General features: G+C 40.3%; 1 long non-coding RNA gene across 3 annotated transcripts in view; it reads left to right on the forward strand.

Moving 5' to 3' along the window:
- LOC138757091 (uncharacterized) overlaps positions 1–26,547 on the forward strand; it is a 34,142-nt gene that overhangs the window by 5,631 nt on the left and 1,964 nt on the right. Inside the window, exons 3-5 of one of the 3 annotated variants that reach the window (XR_011353336.1) lie at positions 1,912–2,149; positions 4,254–4,447; positions 6,543–6,635. This is a non-coding gene — a long non-coding RNA (uncharacterized lncRNA). Of the gene's footprint in view, positions 1–1,911; positions 2,150–4,253; positions 4,448–6,542; positions 6,636–26,547 lie in introns of those variants that run through there. The other 2 variants (XR_011353334.1, XR_011353335.1) reach the window with 2 other exon arrangements.

Below are 26,547 nucleotides of genomic sequence, written 5' to 3' on the forward strand. Positions count from 1 at the left end.
GACAAAGAGATAACCCTAGTTGTTTCCAGTCCTGAGCATTGGTGCCTCCATATCAGACAGTGATGCAACCAGTCATAATCCTCTCCACAGTACATGTGTAGAAATTTGCAAGACTCTTTGGTGAAATCCCAAATCTCCTCAAACTCCTCATGAAGTATATCACCTCCTGTCTTTGTGACCACACCTTCCCCCTACAATTTTATTCTGATGCCTGCCAACATTTTTCCATACCTTGATGAAGGGCACAGGCTCGAAACGTCGGTTATGTATTTTTACCTTTGCTATATAAAGGACATTGTTTTACCTGCTGAGTTTCTCCACCTTTGTGTTTTTAGCAATATTTTATTAGATCTACTCATTCCAGAAATATTGTATCTAGCAGGTTCCAGAGTTTTAACACAGCAGTGAAAAGTTGAGCTTCAACTTTCCATAGAAATTATATAACAATCAGCAAATACCAACATTAGCACATTTTAAAACAATTTTTTACTCATTTCATAGAGAGTCCATTAAAACCCAGAGCATAAACAATAAAAGTTCAAATCTGAGACATGATTTGCAAATGTATCAGGTTTGGAAGAAAATAAGGATTATAATTTTGGGTGATCCTTCATTGTCATGAGAGATCTGCCCTGAAATGCAACTTGTTCTCTATTTGAATGAAGAAATTAATGCACTTGTTAAATTAAAAACATATAATTTGTCACCATTATACAGAGAGCGGCACAATTTGAAAAAAACAAGGCTGCCATGGTTAGCGTAGCAGTTAATGCAATGCTGTTACAGCGCCAGTCATCGAGTCCAGGGTTCAAATCTCTCACTGTCTGTAAGGAGTTTGCACTTCCTCCTCGTGTCCGCATGGGTTTTCTCCCGACGTTCATATGTTCTGAGGTTGTAGTCAATTGGGTGTAATTAGGCGGCACAGCCTCATGGGACGATAGGGCCTGTTACCGCGCTGTATGTCTAAATTTAATTTTTTTAACGTTTTAAAAATCATCAAGGCAATAGGGAAATAGTATTATTAATACCTTTAAACCTTATAAAATACAAAACAAGTATAGTATCGGAGGATTATTGGGAATGGACGTCTTCGTGAGTGGGAGAAAAATATAATTTAATACATGGGAGTGAACCTTTCATCAGGAGGGCTCTGATTCTAGCCAAACTTTACGCACAATAATCTTGCATTTTTAATCTCAAATTTCCTGAGTTCACAATATATTGATATATATTTTAATTTCATAAAAACAAAAAAAAAAGCACAAAATGTATTGATTATCATGAGCAAGAGAGAGCTTCTGTCTTCTGATAGAACAAGGCTGAAGGAGATCACAGTGGGATTTTGGTCCTAATGCTCCACAACTGCTGTTTCATTCAAAACAAAAGCAGTAATCCGATATTCTTTCAAAGTTTTGTGAACCTTCGATGCCCCCCTCACTGAAATATAGCTGAAAGTGTTTTTTTACATTAACAGCCAGATGGTCCATTATTTCTTCCAGTAGCTGAATGTCTGCAGCTTTCAGGCATTGTGCATTTTTTGCTGCCCACTACCACCCCCCCACCCACCCATATAAAAGCAATTCAGCTGTTTGTGACCTTTTCACCCAAGATCTGTCGACTTCTGGGTGCCAACTGTCCTTATCAGACGAGACCATGAGAAGCCCAGAGACATTCGGCAGCATAGTGGAGCCAGTGAGACTTTGATTAACAGATGGCAACAGTTTGGAATACTCCTTTGCCATTGCCCATGTTCTCCCCATCCCTAAAATTATAACTTTCTCCTGTCAAGGCATCTTTAAACATTACAATTAAGGCAACTGGGAAGTCAGAATTATAGTCACAAATAAGACAATGCAAACTAACTAATTCAGGTGGTCCATAAGGTCAATTTATCTGTCTCTTGTTAATTAGCAGTGAATTAAGCCACAAGAAAAAAACTAAAGAATTTTGGCACTGAGTTGAATCTAGAACAAGGCGACAGTTGAGATGGACTCCTTGCAGCTATGCTAAATAAATTGACTTCAGCTCAAACAATCATGTAAATCACAGACCAGAGGAAGAACCCATTTGGTCCACAGTGATTATGAAGGAATAAATGTTCATTGTCCCATCGACAAGTACAATGTACAGATGCAATGAAACTCTGAAGGTAACATAAAACATGCAAACAGCATTTTAAGTACAAATAACACATGATATGCCACAGAGGGAAAACAATTAATATAGATGGTAGTTCAAGAGCTGTGTAAAAAAAAAATTAGTCACAATCCCTTATCCTTTCCCCAAAGTCCTGCAGTTTTTTCCCCCATTTTCAGTACACACATAACTCCCTTTTGAACAGTCCTTCTGAATCTTTTAACTGATCAGTGCAGTTTATTTATTTTAAGTAAAAAATGATTTGTCCCACTGTAGAGCTCGTCGAAAGAACCAAAGACTTGCTGATCCAAACCAAGGCTTTTATTAGCAAAAGACAGGAGCTCGTCACAGGTGGCCGACCAGTCCAGAATGATCCGACCTGGCTAGGGACACAACCCTTTAAGGCCCAGACTGTAGGCGTGGCTAAGCTCTCAGCCAATCGCTGTAAGCACAGTCATTACATACTCTAGACACTGTATCTATATACATTGGTGATAGGTCTCTACTATCACACCCACAAGACATGGATTTTCTATTGTCAAGGTGAACATGTTTCCATCACTTATTACCTTATTTATTGATCTTTTCTTTCATATTTATTAACTTTTTCTGTCTCATTATATATTTTGGTAATGTAATGTTTTGTTGGTGCATCTGTACCTTGTGTACATGTCTGTAAACTCTCCAAGTTTGCAGATGTTGGAAGCACTGATTGTAAGTAATAAAGGACAGGTTTTTAAGTGTCAAATGTGACAATAGCTTGCTTGCTTTTTTTTGATCACCCTTTTAGTCTACAAGCTGCAAAATGTGCATTTGTGGTTGTTACCTTAGTATAAGATCAAACTAAGTTGTATGCTTGCCTTTCAGTTCCCCTCTTTTATGGTCAGCTAGTGGAGTTTTGAGGTGAATTAGAGAGGAATTAGGTCTGAAAAACATGAAATGTTTTGAGGAAATAACTTCCACTTGTCTATGGCAATGAGTTGGTGAAATAGCCATTGCTTAAGAGTAACCCAGGACAGTGATGAGGCCAAACACCTTAGAAGAGCGAGATCCGCATCATCTTCTTGGATGACTAATTTCCTTGTGGACAGAATATTGGAACCATACCTTAAAGGAATGGGTTGAATGAGTAAAAGAGTTGATGAATTTACTGGGAGTCATTCTTAAAGCTGCAAGTCTTAGCCTTTGAAACACAAATACTTGTTGCCATAGAAGGAAGAATTTGTGACATCCCACCAAGTTTAAAGTTTATTTGTCATTAAGCCTAGTACAGTGAGAAGGATTCTCTCACAAGACTCCTGACATTGACAGAGCCACACAAAGCAGAAGGACAAGAGCACAATTACAGACTATAGCATTGGTATGAGAAAGATCAAGGGTCCATTCAAGAGCTTTAATGGTTGCAGAGAAGTTATCTTTAAGCCTTTTGGTGCACAATTTCACACTCTTGAACCTTCTTTCGAAAGGAAGAGAGTATGTACAGGCCATGATGGATCCTTCAATATATTGTCTGCCTTTTCTCGGCAGCAGGAGATGTACATGGAGTCCATGGAGGGTAGGGAAGTTGCATTTACTACCTTGTGTAGCTTCTGATCTTATGCAGAGCAGCTGTGATGCATGATCCACATACACCCGTTGTATATAGTTGTATATGGCTCCAGGAGAGGTCCTTCAATAAGTAGACTCCCAGGAATTTGAAGCTACTAGCACTCTTCACTGCCTTTCTGCCAATGAAGACAAGTAGATGGTCCCTTGGCTTCCCCTTCCTAAAGACCACACTTAGCTTCTTCGTCTTACTGATGTTGAGGGCAACATTGTTGTTCTGGCACAACCCAATTATTTTTAGCTAATATTCTGATTCCTTATTACCCAGTATTCAGCTAACAATGGTGGGATTGTCAGAAAATGTATAGATTATGTTGGAGTTGAACTTGACTATGCAATTCTGGATTTAAAATGCTGTTAATATTTTGGAAGCAGAATTTTTAAAACATTTGAGTGTCCTGTTTTGTGAGATGTTGGTCTGTGCAAACCATTGTAACTGGATACAACTGGGATTATCTTTCTTGGGGAAATTCAGTGAAGTTTCTCCCTCCGTATCCAAAAATACAAACTAGGTAAGGTGTACGTAGACATGTCAGGCCAGGAATAAATGCGGAAGGGCTTGCAGGATCTCTGGAGTTGAAGCTGACGTCCAATGATCACCATGCGTGATCACATGAAGAATGGTGAATTCACAGTGTTGCCAGAAAACATCCGATAACCAAGAAATTGTAATCCTTCAGGCATCCTCGTCCTTAGAACTGGAAAGGTAAAGCAAATTTGTGGTTGTAATTATTTTTTTGGAATTGCATTAACTATATCATTTAATAAGCAACAATTGTAAGATTTTAATTTTTCTCTTTGTTGCTAAACATAATTTGAAATAAGCCACTTTTAATTTATAAATATAACTAATAGATGCTTAACAGTTTGTACATCAATGTGTTTCTTTTAAACAAGACAATGAGTACCTCGTGATTTTTAAAGAAAATTTACTGGGGTCAGCCAAATGTTAATAGTTAATCTTTTCACTATTTCCCAGAAGCACTTCACTATTCATAGAGTGTTGGTCAACATGCTCATTCTTTCTATATACAACGCCTAATGCCCCTATCCCAATGTGTTAATTAATCTGTTCACATAAACAAATTAATTCCACAGTAAAATGCACCTGCATTCAAATCAATCTCAATTCAACACAAAAAAATTTGCTTCCAAAGTGCTATTAGCCTTTGGCTTGAACAACAGAACAAGGCACTGACAGGTGATTAGAGACGGTGATGAGTGTTAGGGATATCTTTATTTATTACTATTGGAATTATGGAGTAGTTCAGTCGAATGTGTTCACTCTCAAATTGTTTCCACCCTGCCTCTTAATTTAATGCAGCTGGCAAAGTTCAGCATCGAAGTGAGACCTGCTGCCATGTCATGGTTTCAAGGGGTTGCATTATGCAGTTTATTCAGCATTGTTACATTTAGATTCCTTCATTAAATTCAAATTTGACTCTGTTTTTAGGCTACAAAGGATTATTTTTCCTGATTTATGCTGTAATGTCATTGTCCCTTTTGCAAGGAAACAGTCATAAACCTGATTCAAGATTCAATTCATTGTCACAGAAATAAAACAGTGTCAAATTAAATGAAATTTCTTTTCGCCTGCTGCAAGCAGACAGATTTGCCACTAGCAGGAATCGCCTAAATGACTCTTACAGTCGGAGAGAGAGAAGAAAAAGAGAGGTGTCCCATGTCCCGGCCCCCTGAGTCACTGCGTCCATAGATTCACCTCCAGTGCTTCTGCAGCCCCCGCAGCCTCAGAGTCCAGTCCAAATCATTGTCAATTGAGGCTCAAGATCTGAACCTCCGAAACAGTCACCTTCGGCATCTCCTCGCATCCCGATTCCGATACCTGGTACATCTCCAGCCAGTTCAAGCCGTCTCCAGCAGTCCACAGCCCAGCGAGAGTCTCCCAACAGCCATTTCCAGTGGCCCTCAGCCATAGAACCCCTTCACTGGTTCGCTGCCGTGGTCACCGTCCCCATGGGTCACCTCCTCCGCTTCTCCCTCTCAGACAGTGCGTGATCTTCCTGTCTTCTGGTGCCCTGCTCCAGTCTTCCATTTCCCCGGAGTCTCCAGCCCCTTATGGCTGTTGTCTTAATAGGCACCACCATCTTGGATCACAGCATTTTGTTGAGAATAATGTAGTAATGTAGCTGTTGCTAATGCAATAATATTTTTCCTTTAAATTACAGAATAAATATTTTCACACACCCCCCCCCCAACTATTCACTATTTATATTTTATTAAAGTACCTCAGTCAACTTCCAACATTAACCTGTTGTGCACAATGCCTCTGGGTCACACAAAGCTAAGAACCATAGAACACTATAACACAGAAACATGGGGCTTCAGCCCATCTAGTCTGTGCCACACCATTATTCATTCTTGTCCCATTGACTTACACCTGGACCATAGTCCTACATACCCCTTCCCATCCTTGCACCTATCCAAATTTTTCTTGAATGTCAAAACTGAGTCCACGTTCACCATGTCAGTCATGGCTTATTCCACATTCTTATTATTCCCCGTGTGAAGAAGTTCCCCCTAATATTCCTTTCAAATATTCAACCTTTCACATAACCCATGTCCTTGTGTTACCTCACTGGGTGGAAAAACCTGCTAGGATTTATCCATACCTCTCATTTTCTATACCTCTATCAAATCTCCCCTCATTCTTCTATGCTCCAAAGAATAAAGTCCAAACCTATTTAACCTTTGCCTGAAACTCATTTCCTCGAGTCCTGGCAACATCCCTGTAAATCTTCTCTGCATTCTTTCAATTTTATTGATATCACTCCTGTTGTTAGGTGACCAGAACTGCACACAATGCTCCAAATTTGATCTCACCAATATCTTATACAACTTCCAACCTGATGCACGATCAATTACACAAAGACTGAAGTTGCCGAGATGGACAGCATCCTTGTGTTGGTCTCTCACACTGACCCAGACTCAAACTGGGGGCAGGCTTGTGGCATGACAGACTTTATGAGGAAGAAAGGGAAGGAGTCACGTGCCGGCCAGTGAGAGGTGGGTCAACCAGGAAAGGTCATGTTGTTTACATATGACAAATAGATACAATAGTGGTTTCATGACACAACCATAACATTTCAACTCCAAAACTCAATATTTTGATCTATGAAGGCCAATATACCAGAAGCTCTCTTTACGATCCTTTTTACCTGTGATGCTACTTCATGGAATTGCGTATCTACGTTCCCAGATCCCAGAAGGGGGTTAGATTTGTTTCCTGGTCAGTATAATTAGCTGACAGTAGTCGATTCATCATTTTAATGCTTGCCCAGAATAGTTCAAGGTTGGGTGGGAGCTGCAGTAGACAGGTTCAAAAATAACATCTTGAGAAAACATGTGCAAGAAAATTACATCATGGCTTATATATAGGTGTAAACTTTTAAATGCCTCCTAAAGATTACATTTTTGCATTTGTTCACAAAGAGAAATGAGGATGAGTTTGGAGACCTCTACTCTCTTAATCAGAGCAGGGTTTTTGCACATTGAGGCATTACACTTTTTGATGCATGACCCATTTTGTGCAAAAAGATGCAGCAATGTTTGAGAGAATACTGCAAATTAAGCTGCTGTTTGACTTTTCTTACTCCCTTTATTCTGTTTTGGAGAAATTGCTACATTAGAGCATTTGAAAATTGTGGTGCTGAGTTGGTTAATATAACTGCAGAGCTATAATAACAACATTGTTATGGAACTTACTGAAATGAAGGAATTAATTAGATATTGAAGATTGGATGAGGACTGCTCAGGTACACAGACTTAAGAAAAGAAAGCCCACTTAGGTCAGGCAACTTTTAGGAACCTTGCCCCTGTGGTAGTGTGGGACTTCGGAAGGACACAATCCCCACGGCGAGATATAATGAACTGTCTGTGCTGAGTTCATTGAAGGAATGCTAATGGCAACCAGGGCAAAGGGAAGGACCCAGCCCAATCCCTTTGAACTGCAAAATACAGTCTTATAGGATGTTAAAAGCAACATTCTCCACCATCTGTGTGGATTTGTAACTTGGCTTTTAATGAAGTGAATGAAAAAGGCTTTAAAGAGAAGTAAAAATGTTTAGATAGGACAAACCCCCCTTTAGAAGGCATTTACTGTTTGTTTTATCAAAATGTTTTTAATGTTTCCTTGTTTCTACATTCCTCAGAAGGGTTGTTATTTTTACATGAAGGGCTAATGCAGTTTTTTTTATTATGTGATTATTTTCACATGAAGAGAGACAGTACCTTTTATGTGAGGAACTGTTTATTTTCCTATGCAGTCCCCTCCCCCTCCCAAGAAAAAGAACTACAGTATGTTAGTTTCTTGTAAAAAGGAACGTTCTTCTGGCTTTGAGAAAATAAAAAAGTAACAAGTGCAGAATGCTACTGTTGTCATTCTCGCTCTGGCAGTTCTCAAATAATATAAGAGGTGACAGTTAAAGGGCTGTGTTTGTACATGTGAAACACTGTCCCTTAGAATAATCACCCTTTTCACACTGGCTAACCAGTAATTGGCTGTTCAACGAACTGGTTAAAGAAGCCGTTTTTACCACTGTTAACCAATTCTCTGAGTCCTTTCACACTTGCCTCCAGGCATCCCAGAGGAGAGGGGTGCCTCTCCTCCCTAATTGGTCCCAGGATACCCCTGTCCCTTTCACACTGGGCTAACCAGCACTCAGGCATCAGATCGCCCCGGGGATGATACATCCTTCCTAGACAGTCCATATCTGGGGTGATCTGACGCATGCCAATTCACAAGCATTCACATTGGCACGTTAACCAGTAGATTGGCAGTTAATTACTGGGTTAAAGTGCAAGTGTGAATGGTGGAATTCATATCTACAGACAATGACCATAAGACTGGAGCAGAATTATGCCATTTGGTCCATCGACCCTGATCTGCCATGCTAATCATGGCCTATGTATTTTTCCACTCAACCCCTTTCTCTTGCCCTTTACCCATAATTTTTGATGCCCTTACTAATCAAGAACCTATCAACCTCAACATTAAATGTATCCAATGGCTTTTGTAGCAACAAATTCCATAGCTCTACCACCCTCTGGCTGAAGAAGCCTCCCCTGATCTCTGTTATAAAAGAATGTCCTTTTTATTCTGAGGCTGTGCCCTCTAACCAAGATTCTCCCACTACTGCAAATACCTTCTCTCGTCCACTCTATCTAGCTCTTTCAATATTCGGTATGTTTCAATGAGATACCCCTCAACTAGGGTGACCCAGAGCTATCAAATACTCATCAAGCATTAATCCTCTCATCCCCAAGGTTATTCTGGTAAACCTCCTTTGGCCCTCCTCCAATGCCAACACATCCTTCCTTGGATATGGGACCCAAAACTGTTCACAATACTCCAACTATGTTCTGATCAATGCCTTATGAAGTCTTAGTGTAAAATCCTTGCTTTTACATTCTCATTCCATGGAAATTAAAGCGAACATTGCATTTCCCTTCTTTACTACCAAGCCCACCTACAAGTTGACCTTTGAGTAATGCTGCACTCAAATGATGTGGACCTTTGATTTCTGAATTCTCATCCCATTTAGGATATAGTCTACGACATTATTCCTTCTACCAAAGTCCATGTTCATTCATTTTCTACACTGTATTCCATCTGCATCTTAGCCCAGACTCCCAACCTGCCTAAGATCCCCTTCGGCCTCCTTGCTCCTTCAGCACTTCCTGCTCCTCCACCTATCTTCATATAATCCACAAACTTGGCGCAAACCCATCCACTCCATCATGTAAATCAGCCATTCTCAATGGGAATCATATGCCTCCCGCCCCGAGGTCAGAGCACATTTAGGGGGGGGCGGAGGAGGAGGGGCACAGACTGATATCATAAAATATTTTTTGTTTTCTATATAGTTTGTAGGAGAAAAGTATGGAAGAAACTAACTAAACTTGAATGCTTCACAGAAAGGGGGCCATAAACTTTATGCAGAGTCCACGGGAATATAGCCCCCCAAAAAGTTGAGAATGGAAGATCTAAATCAACAAGTTCCCAAGTCATCATTATGTACACATGTCTGCTATTCACTCCATCTTCAGGCTGATTGTAACATCCTAATATCTGTTTTCCAGTTTAGGGCAGCCATCTCAGGACACACATCCAATCTTAGTCAGTCTATATGGTCTAATTCAATAGCTATCTAATGGAAAAATCTGAAGCACCTTAAAAAAAGATCTGACCAATGCACATTTCATTGTTTCTTTTTATATATTTCTCATCCTTCAGAAGTACTGTAAATTTATACCAATCAAAATATTTTACTGAAAGAGAAACTGCAATAAGAAATTTGTCATCTGCCACATTATAATTTCTGATGTATTATTCAATTTTCAACAGGGTCAAGAACATGTCTGTCTCCCTGACCTGGCCATTTGATGATAATAATTCAGTTAAATGAGAGTCGGTCATTAGGAAAATTTGAATGTAGCTTTTCTTAATGGAATCATTTTGTCTGCGGAGTGTAAAGATGGAAGACAGTCCTACTTAGATGATGCAGGATGGAAATCCATATGGAGTGCCTTTTCTCATTATACTTGTATGGCGTAAATATGATACGATATTGTGATGCTTCAACTCTCATCTTTTAAGAGGCCTTTTGAAGTGTCAAAAACAAATATCTCAAATGAGTGAAAATATTACCTGTAAATGAGTTCAGGGTCCCCTCCCCCCCCCCCCCCCCCCTTTCAATTACCAGATTGCTTCTATTCCATTTTCCATTTTCTATTTTGTGTCTTCAGTTTAAATGTTTCCCCTTTTAGTTTCCTAATTGTCAGAATAGCCTGCAGTTGATGAATTCATAATTTCTTTCTCTGGATAGATAACAATTGAGGGACAGTAACATGTCATGAAAAAACTTCTTGTAATGTGCAGTCTGTTTCCTCCAGCAGTTCAAATGCATCCATCAAAGGATTTTACTCCACTCATTTGATCTCCAAAATGGATTTTGTGTTTGGAAAAAGAAATTTTCCCCTCTGTACACAGTTTGGTTTGTGTGTGACTGCAATCCTATTTCAGTCCCTAAACCTCTATAAGCTCATCCTTCACCCTCCTGGTTTCCAATGAGAATAAACCTAGCCTATCAAATCTAAATGTATTTATTTACAACCCAGTAGAAGTCAATTCCATCTATTAAAACCTGTGCCGCACACTTATACCCAATTTCTCATTGTAACTACAAGCCTCCATTTCAGGTAGCATCCTAGTGACTCTCTTCTGCCTCTTTCTAATGTTGCCACATCCTTCCTGTCATGTGATGACTAGAACAATACAGTAAGTGTATCCTGACCAATGTTTTGTACAGCTGCAAAAGACTTCTCAAGTCTTGGATTCTGCCTCATCCTATAGATGCAAGCTTGCTGAGTGTCTTCACTATCCTATCCATCTGTGCAGCCATTTTCACGGAGCTATGAACTTGCATCCCAAGGTCCCTTTAGACATCAACACCACTGGGGACCTTGCCATTTACTGGATATGTCCTCTAAGTATTTGACATCCCAGAATCCATCACTTCTTGTCTACATCAAATTCCATCAGCCACCACTCTGCCCAAGTTTCCAACAGATCTATATCCCTCTATATCCTTTCAAGATATTCTTCACTTTCTGATACACCACCAATTTTTGTGCCATCAGCAAGCTTGCTTATCAGTCCTCCTATATACTCATCCAAATTATCCTGGATGGGAGTTCAAGTCATATATGACAAACATCACATATGGATCCCTGTGGTGCACTATTGGTTACAGACTTCCAGTTTGGAGAAAAATCCCTTGACCACTGTCCTCCACCTCGAAGGTAATTTTGGATCCAGTGTGCCAACATGCTTTGGATTCCAGATGCTACTGGACCAGGCCACTGTGCAAATTTTTTTTAAAAGCCTTGGAAAACCACATCTATTATGCTGCTTTCATTAATGTTCTTCATTATTTCCTCAAAGAAACTCCACCTGATTAGTAGCACAGGATTTTCCCTGCACAAGACTATGTTGATACTTCATAATCAATGCCACCTTTGCAAATGAATATAAATCCTGTTACTTAGAATATTTTTCAGTAAATTCCCTACTGTTGATGCAAGGCTCAATGACCTGTAGTTTCCAGGCTTAATCTTACTGCCCTTTTTGAACAAGGGAATAAATCCAGCTATCTACCAGTCTTTTGGTATCTCAACCTTGGTAAACGAAGATGCAAAAATCGCTGCTGGACCCCAACAATTTCCTTCCTTCGAAGAGCATCCTGAAAAGATTCTGCCAGTCTTTGTGGATTTATCCATCTTAATGTATGGCAATATCTCTCTTGGCTCTTTCATGGCACAGATATGTTCCTAAATATCAGAGTACTCCTCTCCTAACTTTCCATCTCCTGCATCCTTCTCCCTGATGAAACTGAAGAAAAATATTCATGCAGTTCCTGCTCATGTCCCCTTTTAGTCAATTGTGGGAATTCTCAATTTCAAGATGACATCAGAGAGGCAGTAGGTGAAGAACAAAGCTCCCCAGAAAGAAGGAAAAGACATAAAAAAGAAGAAACCCTTCAAAAATCTGTAAAGGAAGAAAACATTGAAGAAATAATAAAGAATGGAAAGGAAGAATAAAGCAACGAATCAAGATTTTTTTTTAAATGGGAGAGAATTGCTTCGTGTTGGAAGGGAGAAGAAGGTCAGCTTCGGTCCCATGCAACCATCGGCAGTGATGGCGGCAGGAGTGGAGCCCCAGACTGTCCCGCAGGTCAAAAACTTAACCAGTGGGGTGAGTGAGGTTATCATGACAGAAACAGGAGCGCGGGGGCGTTCAGAGAGTGTGTTGAGCGTGGAGGCAGAAGCGCTGTCGGGAATGTCATCAGGCAACCGTGGATTGGTGAGGGGCACGAGCGAGGAGGTGGGAGTGCCGTTGGGTGACTGCAGAGTGGAGAGGGCTGCAAGTGTGGAGCACCATCGGGTAGCTGTGGAATGCAGAGGGCTGCGAGCATGGAGGCGGAAGTACCATTGGAGGGCTGAGAGCAAGGAGGAGGAAGCACCATCAGGCAACTGCAGAGTGCAGAGGACCGCAAACAAGGAGGCAGGAGCGCTGTTGGTGGCCATGGAGATGCGGCAGAGGCCATCAGGTGGCTCAACCGACTTTGGCTCGGAGGAGTGTGGTTGGTGGCGTCAACAACAGGGAAGAGGAATAAAAGGCACTCACCTGGTAAGGCCAATTCATGTGGGAACCAGGAGATGATGACGGCGATGGGCGCGCGAGGCATCAGGAATGGCAGGCTACAGGACCAGGGAAGAGCTGGGACATTGGGGAGAAGCATGGCAATGTTAGCCCGAAGACTTCAGAGGAAGAAGAGTCAGAAGGGGAGGAGGAGGAAAGAAAGGAACAAAAGATAAAGGCAGGGAGGAAAGAAAGACAAAGGAAAAGGGAGGCAGAGAGCTCAGTCCCCTCTGCCAGGGACATTATGGATGCTCTCCACCAGATGAACATTAAAACAAATTTGTGGCAGGCCAGAATGCCATCAAGGAGAGATGAGATAATTTAACTAACAGAAGAAAGAATAGAAAGAGTGGAAGAAAGGCTGGAAAAAAAGGAAGGAGAAATGGACATTATAGGGGAAGTAAAAACAAGGAATAGGGGAGAAAATGGATGGCCTTGAAAATTTCAGTAGAAGAAATAGTATTAAAATTATAGGGGTGATGGAGGGTATGGAGGGAAGAGACCCAGTGGGGTTCTTCATAAAAGTGGATTCCTGAGGTGTTGGAGAGGGAGAAAATGGGGATGATGTGGAGATAGAATGGGTCCACCAGTCTCTTGCACCCTACCCAAGTCCAAATCAGTGACTCTGATCAGTTCTGGTTAGGTTCCTTCGCTACCAGGACAGAGAGAGAGTTTTATGGGCTGCAGCAAAGGGAGTGAAGGAGAAAGGGTGGTCTGGAAGAGTATGGAGGAGTGAGAGTCCGCTTTTACCCAGATATAAGGGCAGCGCTTTTAGGCTCAGGTGGGAATTTGTGAAAAAAAAATCTTAGGAAAAAGGGATTGAGTTTACCCTTCTTCACTTTGCAATGTTGAAGATATTAAGAGCAGAGGGGAGAAAAAGTATTTTTTGCAGACCCTCAGTGGAAACCCTATCACCCTCCCAGGTCTAAATATCAATAAGGGGAAAGGGGTAATTATTGATTTCATATGTATATTGTAAATGGTATAATTATGATGGATATGTTTCATTGTGTTTAACTGTGTTACTGTCTTAAGAAGAACGGCTAAGTTAACAGGAGAATTATTATGGGGAGCACAGAGAGAAGAAGAGAGACTAGGGTAAGTGTAAGATGGGAACATTGGGAACGCCCCAAAATAGCAGGGGAGTTGGCACCAAAATTTTGGCATTGGCGCCAAGAAAGGTCGGGGTAGATTAGGGGGGGCGGAGAAGGGAAAGGGAAAGGGTTATTTGGGGATACATTTTGTATTTCTTTGAATTGTTCATTTAGGTTTTGTTTGGAGCACGGTTGTCTGCGCCAGATGTCTACGAAAGATAAATGGGAAGGAAGATGTGTACCAGAGGAATAGGAGGAAGGGAAAAAAGGCATTGGAAGGGCTCTGGAGTAATGGATAGCATGATTAAATTTATAAGTTTTAATGTGAATGGGATTAACGGACTGATTAAAGAGAGAGTGTTTTGGAACATCTAAAAAGGATGCAGGCAGACATTGTGTTTCTGCAGTAGACCCACCTTACAAAGCAGGAGCATCTAAAGTTAAAGAGGGGATGGGTGGGCCAGATGATGGCATCCTCCTTTGGTTCCAGGGCCAGGGGAGTGGATATCCTGATAGGGAAGAATGATGGTCCGGGATGTAGTCACTGACACGGCTGGGAAACTTGTGATGATGTATTGTTATATATACTCTGAACCATGGACACTCATGAATTTTTATGCCCTGAATTTTGATGATGAATAATTTATAAAAGATATATACTTGAAGATAGCAGGGAGAGGGGGTGAGAGTGTTTTGCTTGGAGGGGACTTCAATTTTTGCCTGGATCCGGTCATGGACAAATCAGCAAAGAAAGTAACAAGAGCCAGAGCAGCGAAGTCCTCTGTGGCCTTTACGAAAGAGCTAAATTTAATAAATGTCTGAAGAAGGCTGCATCTGAGAGAAAGAGATTATTCTTTTTACTCAAGACAGCAATATTCCTACGCCAGAATTTATTTCTTTTTGGCATCAGCCCCGTTGGAGACTAGGATAGTAGATGTACATGGCCTTGATTCTGTCCACCATAATGCCAGATAAGCAGGCCACGGTGCATAGTTGGAGCTTGAACCTGTTGCTTTGGGGAAAACCAGGATTTTGTAGTTTTGTTAGAGCTCAGATAGAGTTGCTCTGTGAGATGAAATGCCTAATAATTTCCTAATATGGGACACACTGAAGGCTTATTTAAGGGACCAAATAATTAGATATACTAAAGGTATTAAAAAGAGGCACATGGAGGAAATCAACAATTTGGAAAAAGAAATAGCTCAATTGGAAAAAGACTGTCAAAGAGCAGGTTCAGAAGAAAAAAATACTGGAATTTAATGAATAAAAAGCTCAAATTTAATACACTGAAAACATATAAGACCGAACAGTTGATCTTATGAGCTGGGTGAGAGGGCCCATAAAGTCTTGTCCTGGAAGAGATCTCAAGAACAATCAATGTAATTCAAACAGGGAAGGAAAGATTTCACATAAACCAAAGGAAATAAACAAAAATTTAGAAAGTTCTACAAAGAGCTATATAAATCAGAGTCAGGGACGATCCCACTAAAATAGAATATTTCTTGCTGACATTGGAAATACCAAATTTGGATCAGGAAGCTCCGACTGATTGTCCCCTTCTCTCGAGAGGAGATTGAAAAGACCTTGGGCTCATTGCAAGCTAACATATCATAGTGGGAGGATGGTTTCCCGGTGGAATTTTATGAAGAGTTCAAGGATCTCTTTATCCCCCTCCTTATGAAGGTGGTGGATCAGGCGGCAGAGACACATACCCTCCCGGAGTCTTTCTCAACAGTAATCATTACAGTCCCTCCTCTTGTAGCAAAAGCATTGGCCAATAGGCTGGCAGTATATTTTCCAAAATTAAAGAATCCAGATCAATCTGGATTTGTAGTAATGAGGCAATCGGCAACAACATAGCTAGATTGCTTAATATAATACATATGGCACAGTCAGGAGTTGGTCTAGGTGCGGTCATCGCTCTGGTTCGACAGACTGGAGTGAGATTTTCTGTTCAAGGTGCTGGAGAAATTTGGACTGGGACAAATATTTGTTAATTGGGTCAGAACACTGTTATAACCCCCAAGCTAAAGTTATTACAAATGAGCAGATGTCTCCAGTATTTATATTGAATAGATCCAGTAGAAAGGGCTGTGAATTGTTCCCAGCACTATCTACACTGGCCATTCAATGGGATCCAGGCATAAAGGGGTTCAAGGTGGACCAAGTGAACACAAAATTAATCTATTCGCTGATGATGTGTTAGTGCATTTGATGGACTGTGTGTGGGGGTGGGGGGTGGCGGGGGGTTCACCAGGCTGAGGATCACGCTGGAGGATTATGGGAAGGTCTTGTGGTATAAGGTAAATCTGGATAAGAGTGAGATCATGCCTCTGACGAAGGGAGAATTATAGACAATATCAACATGGAAGTAAATTCAAATGGCTGCAAGAAGGCATTAAATATCTGGGTATAAAATAGGCAAGGATTTACACAACTTGTACAAATTTAATTATCTCCCTTTGCTCTGAAAGATTGAGGAGGACCTTGGGAGATGGAGAATTCTGCCCATAATGTTGATGGGAAAACTTGACTGTCAAAATGAAGGTGATGCCAAGACTACAATATTTATTTCAGTCGTTACCCGTTCCGTTGCCCCAGGGTTTCTTTGAGGCTCAACAGATGAAAGTTCCTGTGTAATAGTAAAGTGGCTAGAATCTCCATGGAAAAATTGACTTGGGATTACTACCGGGGTGGTGTGGGGGTTGAAATTGCCAGATTTCAAAAAATATTACTGGGTGGCTCAGACAAGATTTATTGCCTCACTCTTTGAGGAAAGGGACCCCAACCCCCCCCCAACCCCACTTCCTGGACTGCATGCAGAAGGTGAAAAGATAGCAATGACTCTGGATGATAAGATCCTGGACACCTGGTGCTAAAAAGGGGTCAGGTGTATTGAGGATTGTTACAAACAAGGGCAGCTCATGTCATTCCAGCAATTGAGGAATAAATACAATTTTTCTAATAGAAAATTATTAGAAAATAGAAAAAGGAAAAGATGGGAGTTGGTCTTGGGCACAACAATCCACGAGTGGTGCTGGTCAGGTCTGTGTCTGGACAGCTGTTACTAATGCCAGGTTTTAGGTTGGTGCAATACAACTTACTGCATGAACTGTACCTCACACCTCAAAAATTACACCACAAAAATCTATATGAGAAATCTCAGAAATGTGCTTTGTGTGGTGTGGAGAAAATCACGTACAATTTAAGGAGGAAACATGACACATTCGTTAGAGTGTGACAGTCTTATCTGCAGCGTATGGGTCTGCAGATATGATTATCTCCCTTCAGAATAAGGCTAATGAAACAATCCTTTCCAACTGAGAAATGATTGAGATCAATGATGTGTGACATGGTGCGGGTGACATGCTCTGTTAGTCATTTTTTCTTTTTATTTCCTTACCTTAGATTATATTTAGCCCCTTTTCCACTGGCATCCCAGTTAATTGGCTGTGCAGTGTCCGAGGATAGGAAGCCCTTTGTGCCATTTCCACTGGGCTACCCTTAACTGGGGCACTAATTACTTTTCCACTGAACACACTCGTCCCCAGGGATCAGAATGTTCTGCCTTCAAATGGAAAGGGGTGACTTTCTTCAGTCCTTTTTTCCACTGGTTTTATCAGCACGCTGGCATCAGCAGATGTTGTGGATATGAGTCGGGGTAGAGGTGGTATTTGACACCGGCACTTGGACAATGTTCCTTTTCCACTGGACCCTGTCCCAGTAAATTCCCAGTTAATTCCTAGGACAAGGTGCCAATGGAAAAGGGGCTATTGATTATTCAGTATCCTTGGAGGATTTTTTTCTCTCTCTTAGCTTTCTGTAGGAATCGTTGACCCCCACCGGTATTTGGGTTTTTCATATCTGTATAATTTATCACTTTATTCTTAGTTGTTTTGTGGCAAGGAGCAAGGGGGGGTGGGGAGGGATTAAAAACAGACTCTGGCTGCTATACTGGTGTTGGAAGAGATTGCATTGTATGTTTGAATTTAAATGAATCTGTGAAAATCAAAAATAAAATATTCAGATAAAAGTGTGAGAATTCTCCTTCATCCTGCTTTCCTTGGCCATTTTGTGTCCTCTTTTTTTCCCTCTTAATTTCTTTCTTAACTTCTCCAAGATGTAAGCCAGCCTATTTTGTCATTAGTGCTAGCTAAAATTCTCCAGTTCTGCCAAGCACAATCATTAGCTTTGTCTCGGATCCCTTCAGTACAATTACATTCGTTTTGTGGAGACCACAACTGTATACAGTTTAGTTAAATGGAATCCCTTTCTGTTATAGATATGCAGTGAAGCCATCCTTCTGAATCACAGATGTCTCACACATTGTTTATTGATTAGAACCTGCTGAGAACCCTTCTCTTATTTGCCTTTGCTGGGCAATAACTTGCTCTTCTTCACCAGCCATCTGTACTTTCTCATGTGCTGCTGTGTAGTAGGAATGGACCCATGTCTGAGAGCAACTGGTTTCACAGAAGTCGAAGTCAGAAAGGAATCCATCCAAACCAGCAACATCATTGCCGATTGACCTTTGCTACCTGAAGCAACTTTCTGAAGCCCCAAACATTTGTTATTCTTCAGCAGTTGTCAAAATACATAAACAACTAGTCTAATGAGGAGCCCTTATTAAAATTGCTGGTGGAGAATCAGTTTTGCACACGCTATGCTAGCGCATTTGAGCTGGCTTTTGTCCTCTCACCACTACAATATGCAGCACACATCATGTACAAATATGCCCATGCAGCATTTTCACACCCAACAAAATCCAATAATTCATTTTTGTATTTCTTTGATCTCTCCATCCCAACCAAGCCAGAAATCTGCTATTGGATTGTGACCAGAGTGAACAACTTTGCAAGGCTGTACATTTCACTGGTTTGCAACATCCAGTATGTGGACCGAACTTGTACTCCTGGTGCCAATCTATTGCATTTAATTGTTATCCTGCAATGAGTGGAAGTAGACGTAATGGAATTTGTATCTCTTCAAGGTCAATCCTCTACTTTTTTTTAATGTATTGATAGATTTTGAAATGTTGCCTGTCACCTCCTGTCTTTATGACCTTCCGTACGTCATGGTTCAATTCCTGATGCATTTCTTCGACTCCTGAGCTACTGAAACACATTGAGCGATTTCACATCATCAGAGAATTCAAGCGAAGGGGTAAAATTAGGTTTCTTCTAATATCCTCTTAGGTCAAGTACCGTCTCATTAGCTAGATTTACATGTGAAGAGCAGGGGCATTTGGGCCACAGTAGCAAAGGCAGCTGACTTCCATAACCATAAACCAAGACGAGAGAAGTGGAGAAAACTGGACTTGCATTTGCTGGCAAGGCCCAAAATTTAATACTCCCGATGTAGGAAGCCAGAAGGGAAGAAGCCTCCTGGAAAACATGGGCATTCCAGAGGCAGAGGGTGAGGTGCGCCTACAATTTGGAGACGATTAAAGTACACACGGGTGTGTGGTTCATTCCACTTTTATTTCAAGGCCTAAAGGAATTAAAACAAAAAGTACTGGCCCCGATTATATCAAACACGTGTTAAATATTTTGTGTATTCCACATCTGTTTAATATCAAAGTGTTATTCAGTGTCCTAAATGGCCACACATGTTGTGTAAATATAGTAACTTTGTACCCACAGCACTTTGGGCCCATTATTATAAATAAGAACTTCTTAATGATCTTGCAGATGATGCATTAAAGAATGTTAATGAGAGGAAAATATACTAACTTCAAATTATAGTGCAATTGGTGGAAATGTAGAGTGCTGGTTGTGTGTGTTGTCCTTTTTAACAACAAATATTTTAGTGCAGTCTGAACATTTGGTCAGTAAAACAATATGTTTTGATCCTGCTGCTGACTGAGACTCCTTCTAACATACTGTCTTTTATAAATGTGTAAACTATTTACTCTGTAAATACTGCTGTCTGCAACTGGCTTTCCCACAGGTAACTGGAGTATTTATTAACTGACCTTTTGTTACAAAGAAACTCTAAGCAACTCTGGTATTTAAAATTGGCAGTTGAACTGTTATAAAAACTAAGATGGGTGTCCCTGATGACTGTTGGTTTGTAACTCAGCCAAATGGATTAGAAGCTCACGGTTTGTATAACTGAGTCAAGGGGTGTAGTCCAGTGGACACAAAGTGGGACTGCTCCAATTCACTCAGATGCCACAGGTTATGAAAGGAAAAGATAGCAAGGGCTAAATTTAGGTTAAAAATGGAAGGGAAGTATCCACAGGAGAGAAAACTAGTCAAAGCAAATACTGGGACCAGTATTCTATTGTTAATAAGGTGAAACAAAGTATTGGGTCCAAATAGAAGCCCAATTCATATAGATGTCATCATTATTAATGCTGAAAAAGTTTACCTGTTCTTCATGTACATCTATCTTCTTAATAGATGTTCACGGGGACTCTAGTAGATTCTCTGACTTAATGTCTATTGAGTGCATTAGTAAAATAAGTATTCACTAAACATTTACAAACTGAATAAGAAGTTGCTTCAGCAAAATGATGAAAAGAAATGCATGAAAGTTACGGAGACAGGCCATTTGGTTTAATGAAATGATCAGAACAATTTGGTATTTATCCTGTACATGGTTAAATAGTTCTATCCACATTTGTGTGTTCTCTTTCCTTTTATAGCTGGATTATTCTTGAAAGTGATCAAAGTTTTTAACCTAAATTTTTACATCACAATTTTGGAACATATTTTTCTTTTGCTCTCTGTTCCGAGTCGGTTTTATTATTTATGGCCCCGTGATTTCCGCTTCTAATTTACCAAAAGCACTTCTATCTGTTTTATTCTTCAAATTTAGGACATTTTAGTTCCTCTACGGATTCAATGTCCTCCCTATTGCTTGCAATCCAGTTATGTACATATTCTTGAAGAGGTTTTGTGAGTAGTTGAGCTGAAGATAGTACAGCCATCTCACAGCACCAGCGACCAAGGTTCATTTCTGACCTACAGTGCAAACTATGTGGACTTTGCATATTTACCTTGTTACTGCATGCATTTCACTCACCAACACTTCCCCATCTCTCTGATTTCCTCCCATATCTATTTTCACCTCCAAGCTCTTTTTATCAAATGTTATTCAAGATTATTTTATTGTCATGTAATAAAAGAGAAAATATGATATTACACAAAATTTCCTTTAGTCTACCGTAAGGCAGAAAAAGATTTGCTATTGGCAGTTTTTGCCCAGTGACCCTTACAGTCAGAGAAAAAATAAAAGAGATTACCCCCCCCCCCAGAGCTATTAAGTGTCCACAGATCCACCTACAGCACTCCCACTAACTCCACAGCCACACACCCCTCAGTTCAAACCATCAGCAGCCCAAATTCCAGATGTGAACCTCTGACATGATCAGAAAGCCTCCAGCACCATCTCGCATCTTAGTTCCAATACCTGATACTCCCTCAGCCAGTCTGCAGCCTGGAGTAGGACCTTTGTCTGCAGTTGCCAGCAGCCCAGAGCCTGCATGGGTTCCTCACCTCAAGTCACCCACAGCCTGCTGCATGTGTGTTCTTCAGCCACAGGGCCTCTCAATGATCCACCACCAGGGTCAACATCCTGTGGGTCATCTCCTCTGCTTCTCCTTCTCAAACGAGGGGTCATCTCCCTGTTTCCTTGTGCCCTGCTCCAGTTCTCTGCTTCCCTGGAGTCTGCAACCCCTTGTGCCACTGCCATACTTGGGCGCCACCACCTTGGCCCCAGACCACGTGGTCGCAGGATTTTAAAACAAACCACCATCGGCTCCTTTAAAGGGTTGTTTAAAGTCTGTACCATATTTGGTACTATTGAATATTTACTGGCATTAATGTTTATTTCATCATTTTAATTTGCCTTTTTCAAATAGTTGAACATACTTCTTAATATGGCGCCATCTGAAAATTTTGATCCACCCATCCATTTAAATATCTGAATGGAAGTGGATCAAGAGTTGATTCTTGTGACATTCTTCAACAAATGAAAATCTGTCCTTCAATCCATCTTTGGCTCCAATCAACTATTATGGAACCATCATATTACTATAATTTAATAATCCTTATGATGTTTACAGATCTCCAGAGGTGTAATCTTACAACAACTTCTTTAGAATCAATACACACAACATCCACTAACTTTCATTTGTCTATTACCATCTCTTAACTCAAAAGAATTTGTCATGCATGAATATGGCTTTTGACATTTTTAGTGACTACTTCTACTGTATTGCCTTATTATTTTAGTGTGATAATTTCATCCATGAAGACTAGATGCCTACGCTGTAATTATCTTCTTTTTTAAAACAAAATAGGCATTATATATTACCCTTTAAGTAACCTGGCAGATACCCATATTCAACTGTTCCTTGAAATATAATTTCCATATCCCCCAACTATTTATTTTCTGTTCTCCCACAAATCCTGGGATATATTTTGTTGGATCCAGATCCTTCAATATTTATTGGCCTCCATCTTATTTTAGAACTTCGCTTTCAACCATTGCCCATCTTTTTCTTCACACTCCAGAAATTATCTTTCCCCAATTACGTTTTCTAAATTAAATCTGAATTAAAGAATGTTTTAATCAGACGTTTTTTAAAAATGACAAGCAAAGGACAGTCAACCCACAATTTCTAGGATCAGATGAATTTTCTTAACTTTCCCAAAAACCCGAACTGACATACTCTCTTGTTGCAAACCCATTTAAGACGATAAACCGTGCATAAGATTCAAAATGTGCCAACCGTGATTTTTGAATACAAAATTTCACAAGAAGCTTAAATATATGCTTTGCTTTCTGGAGTCCTAAATGATAAATAGAGGGGACACATTTCTGAAAGGAAGGTAGCTTTCAGTTTGACATGTATTTGTTATGAATGTCAGTTATACCAACTGAATCAATTGCATGCAATTTTACTGCATCCCTGCAAAAGCCAAGACTTTTCCTTTGTCTTAAAAATATCTTATTTTCGCCCTTTTAAATGATCAATATCTAATGATCCATTCAAAAATTAGGAAGATTAAGGCAGAAATAATATACCTTTTATTCAGAGATCATTCCTATTTATGTGTTCCCTTTTCAGAACCTCATAACATTCCGAAGTACTTTTGAATTGTAGTCATTATTACATTACATGAAAATATGGTAGCCAAGTTGCACACAAGATTCCATCAAATTGGCCAGGATTCCTGGGAAAATGTTATTGTATCCTCTTTGAAGAGTGACTCAGGATATTTTGTGTCACTGTTTGAGAAGGGAGAGTTAACCTCATTTTAGCTTCACATCCCTCGAACAGTACCCAAGCCATCCACTACTGCCTTGATCTTGATCTAACGTTATGGTCTGCCCTATGTGCTCTAGAATGTCACTTGAACCTATATCTTCTAACATAAAAATGAGCCAAGCTGGGCATCTGATCAATCATAAAGCTGTAGATTAAGCAAATGGAGAAAGACTGTAAAGCAGACTGCACAAACGAATTCTGTACATGTTAGCATATAAGACTTTTTTTTAAACCTAAAAATGTCACCCCAAAACTAGGGGTCATCTTGTACACCAAGTATAAATTCTGAGCCTTAATATCTTGTGGTTTAGAATGTTGCCCTGTGGTGATAGAGAACAGCATAAAACACTCATATAACTCCTATGGTCCTACTACTAAATACTTTTCCACTGAAACTTGCATTTGGGAAGCTGGATTAATAGTAATGTTATATTAAAAAAAATATAACATTATTATTAACCTATCTAAAATACCTTAAAATAACAGCACAGCAAACAAACCTATCAGTCGCCATTTGAAACAACTGATGAATAGTAAACAATCAGCTAGGGTTCCAGGGTGCGCTCTATTTACACTGCCTTGTTAGCCAATCACAATCAATCTAGGAGTTACCATGGCAGCATAGTCCTTAACTCAAAACCTACATTTTAAGTAGAAATTCTGGGGTTGTCTTATATACTCATTTGCCAGATGTGCCAACATATATGGAAGGTGCTTTTCTGGATTGAAAACTTGGAACGGTTTTGTGACAAATCCATTGATGTTTTGTCTCCAAACCCCAGTTTTGGACAAACACTGATTTCGGAACTACATTGTCGGAAGCTTTCTTCTAAGACTTTCTTCTAAGCATAGAAATTCGTTTTGTCATTGCATTTACATGAAAACAAACTTTTCACAATTATTACACCTAATTAGCCAACACCAATCAATCCTTTATTGCTAATATTGGCCTGCCTAGTCTTCTCTCACAATCTGGAATTCATTAAACTTCCACCTACTGAGCTGGGCCATTGGAATTAGTGGCTTTTTTAATGTACTCCTTTGACAATTGTAGGCGGTGATGCTGAGGAAAAAAGGCTGAAAGATGAGTAGCTATGGAAAAAAAATGCATGATCAGTATATCTTGCATTGTAATATTCTAAAGATTGTAGCTGAGAATTTCCTTGCAATTGTTCCTGTTTGCCATTGTAGGTTTTGCAGAAACCATGGCCAATTAATGTTCCTGGGATGCATCTGAAGAGAGATTTTTTTCTGCTCACAATTAAATTACTATTTTAATGTTGACAAAATTTGGGCAAAATCATTGCAGAGGCTCCACTCAAACACTCATACTCATTCACACGTAGATAGTAATCAAAATGGGAAATGTTTTTCATTTCCTAGTACAGACGAATCAATTATTAAGCTTATTGCAAATGAAATATTGAACATTGTCAATTCCATGCATAGGATTACAATGAGCAAGTTTATTAGTTACTTTTCTTTCTGATCCATTATACATCTTAGATATGGCATTCTATAGGAAGCAGGTGAAGTTCCATCTGGCATTCCAGTTTAGTGTCTCTTATTCAAGAGCATATGGACAGGGGAGAGTAAACAGCTAGAGGTTGGGGGTTCATCCTAGTACCAACAATAGAGGTGGAGAGAAAGAGGAGGCTACGCAGCCAGAGTTTAGGGAGCAGGAACAAGACCTCAAACAAGCCTGATGTCCAATATCCTCATGGGAGGTATGAGATAAGTGGGTGACGGAGTGCGAACTGACGCTTGAATCAGAAAGGAGCAAAGCTAAGTTGGAAATAAAAGATACAGTTTTGGAAGAGAGGTTATCTTATTCAAGCTATATAGGTGGGAAGGGGGGGGGGGGTGAAGATTCACCATTGATGCTGAGAGGACACCTTCCTTTATAGGCCTGTCTAGAACTTCAGACAAAGATTCCAACTCAGGAATCACCTTTCAGGTGGAGATGAGGAGTTATTCTTTTCTGAGGGCCAGAAATATTTGAAATTTCTTAAAGAGCCATGGAGATGGCCATTGCATGTATTCAGCAAAAAAAATACTGCTGGGGAAACTCAGCAAATCAAGCAGTTTTGTTGAGGTAACAAGAGATTATCGACATTTGGGCCATCCCTATATCAGAATGAGAGTGGAGAGGGAAAACAGCTGGTATATAGAGGAGAGGGGCAGGGCTGAGAAAGGGCCAGTTGAAAATAGGTAGATTGAGGAGGGGTGAGGATTGAAGGACTGATGGAACCAGAAGCAGGATAGGTGGCGCTGGGAAAAATATATGTTTAGTAAAAATAAAAATTTTGCTAAAATTTGCTTACTCAATAAATTCAAGCCAAGAATTTTTTAGGCATTTAGGAAGGGCAGCGCGATTAGTGCAACGTTGTTACAATGCCAGCGACCCGGGTTTGAATCCGGCACTGTCTGTAAGGCGTTTGTACGTTCTCCCCGTGTCTGCATGGGTTTCCTCCAGGTGTTCCAATTTCCTCCCACCCTCCAAAATGTACAGAGGTTATAGATTAATTGAGGTCCAGTAAAATCCCCATTATCCAGAATTCAAGCAACCTCCAAAGAAATCGTGGAAAATAAATAGGTAAAAATACAAAAATTTAGAATTGGCCCAAGTCTAGCAGTCAGTTCACCAATCCATGCAAAGCACAGTCTCAAGCAACTGGCAAATTCACTTTCCTGACATATCTCCATAGGTGCCAGATTCCAGGGATTTTACTGCATTTGGATGGCATGGGCTCATGAGTCAGAAGGGCCTGTCACCGTACTGAGCCTGAATTTAAATCTATTACAGGCTTGGCACAGTTATTTCACTCAAAGGCTTTATTTCCTTTGCATGCTCTGCATACAGGTTGTGGGTGAGAGGGACCTCTGGAGTTAAATGAGAGAGGGGGTGGGGGAGGTTTAGGTGCTGAGAAGTCTTGAGAATTGTTCAGGTTCGAAGTGGATTTATGATCATAATTGGGTTGTGTAGAGCTCGTCGAAAGAATCAAAGACGTTGATCCAAACCAAGGCTTTTATTAGCAAAAGACAGGAGCTCTTCACAGGTGGCCGACCAGTCCGGAATGATTCGACCTGGCTAGGGACACAACCCTTTAAGGCCCAGACAATAGGCGTGGCTTAGCTCTCAGCCAATCGCTGTAAGCACAGTCTAGATACAGTAACTATATACACTATGTACATTGGTGATAGATCTGTAC

The sequence above is a fragment of the Narcine bancroftii genome, chromosome 3 (genome assembly GCF_036971445.1).
Source record: "Narcine bancroftii isolate sNarBan1 chromosome 3, sNarBan1.hap1, whole genome shotgun sequence".
Lineage (NCBI taxonomy): Eukaryota > Metazoa > Chordata > Chondrichthyes > Torpediniformes > Narcinidae > Narcine > Narcine bancroftii.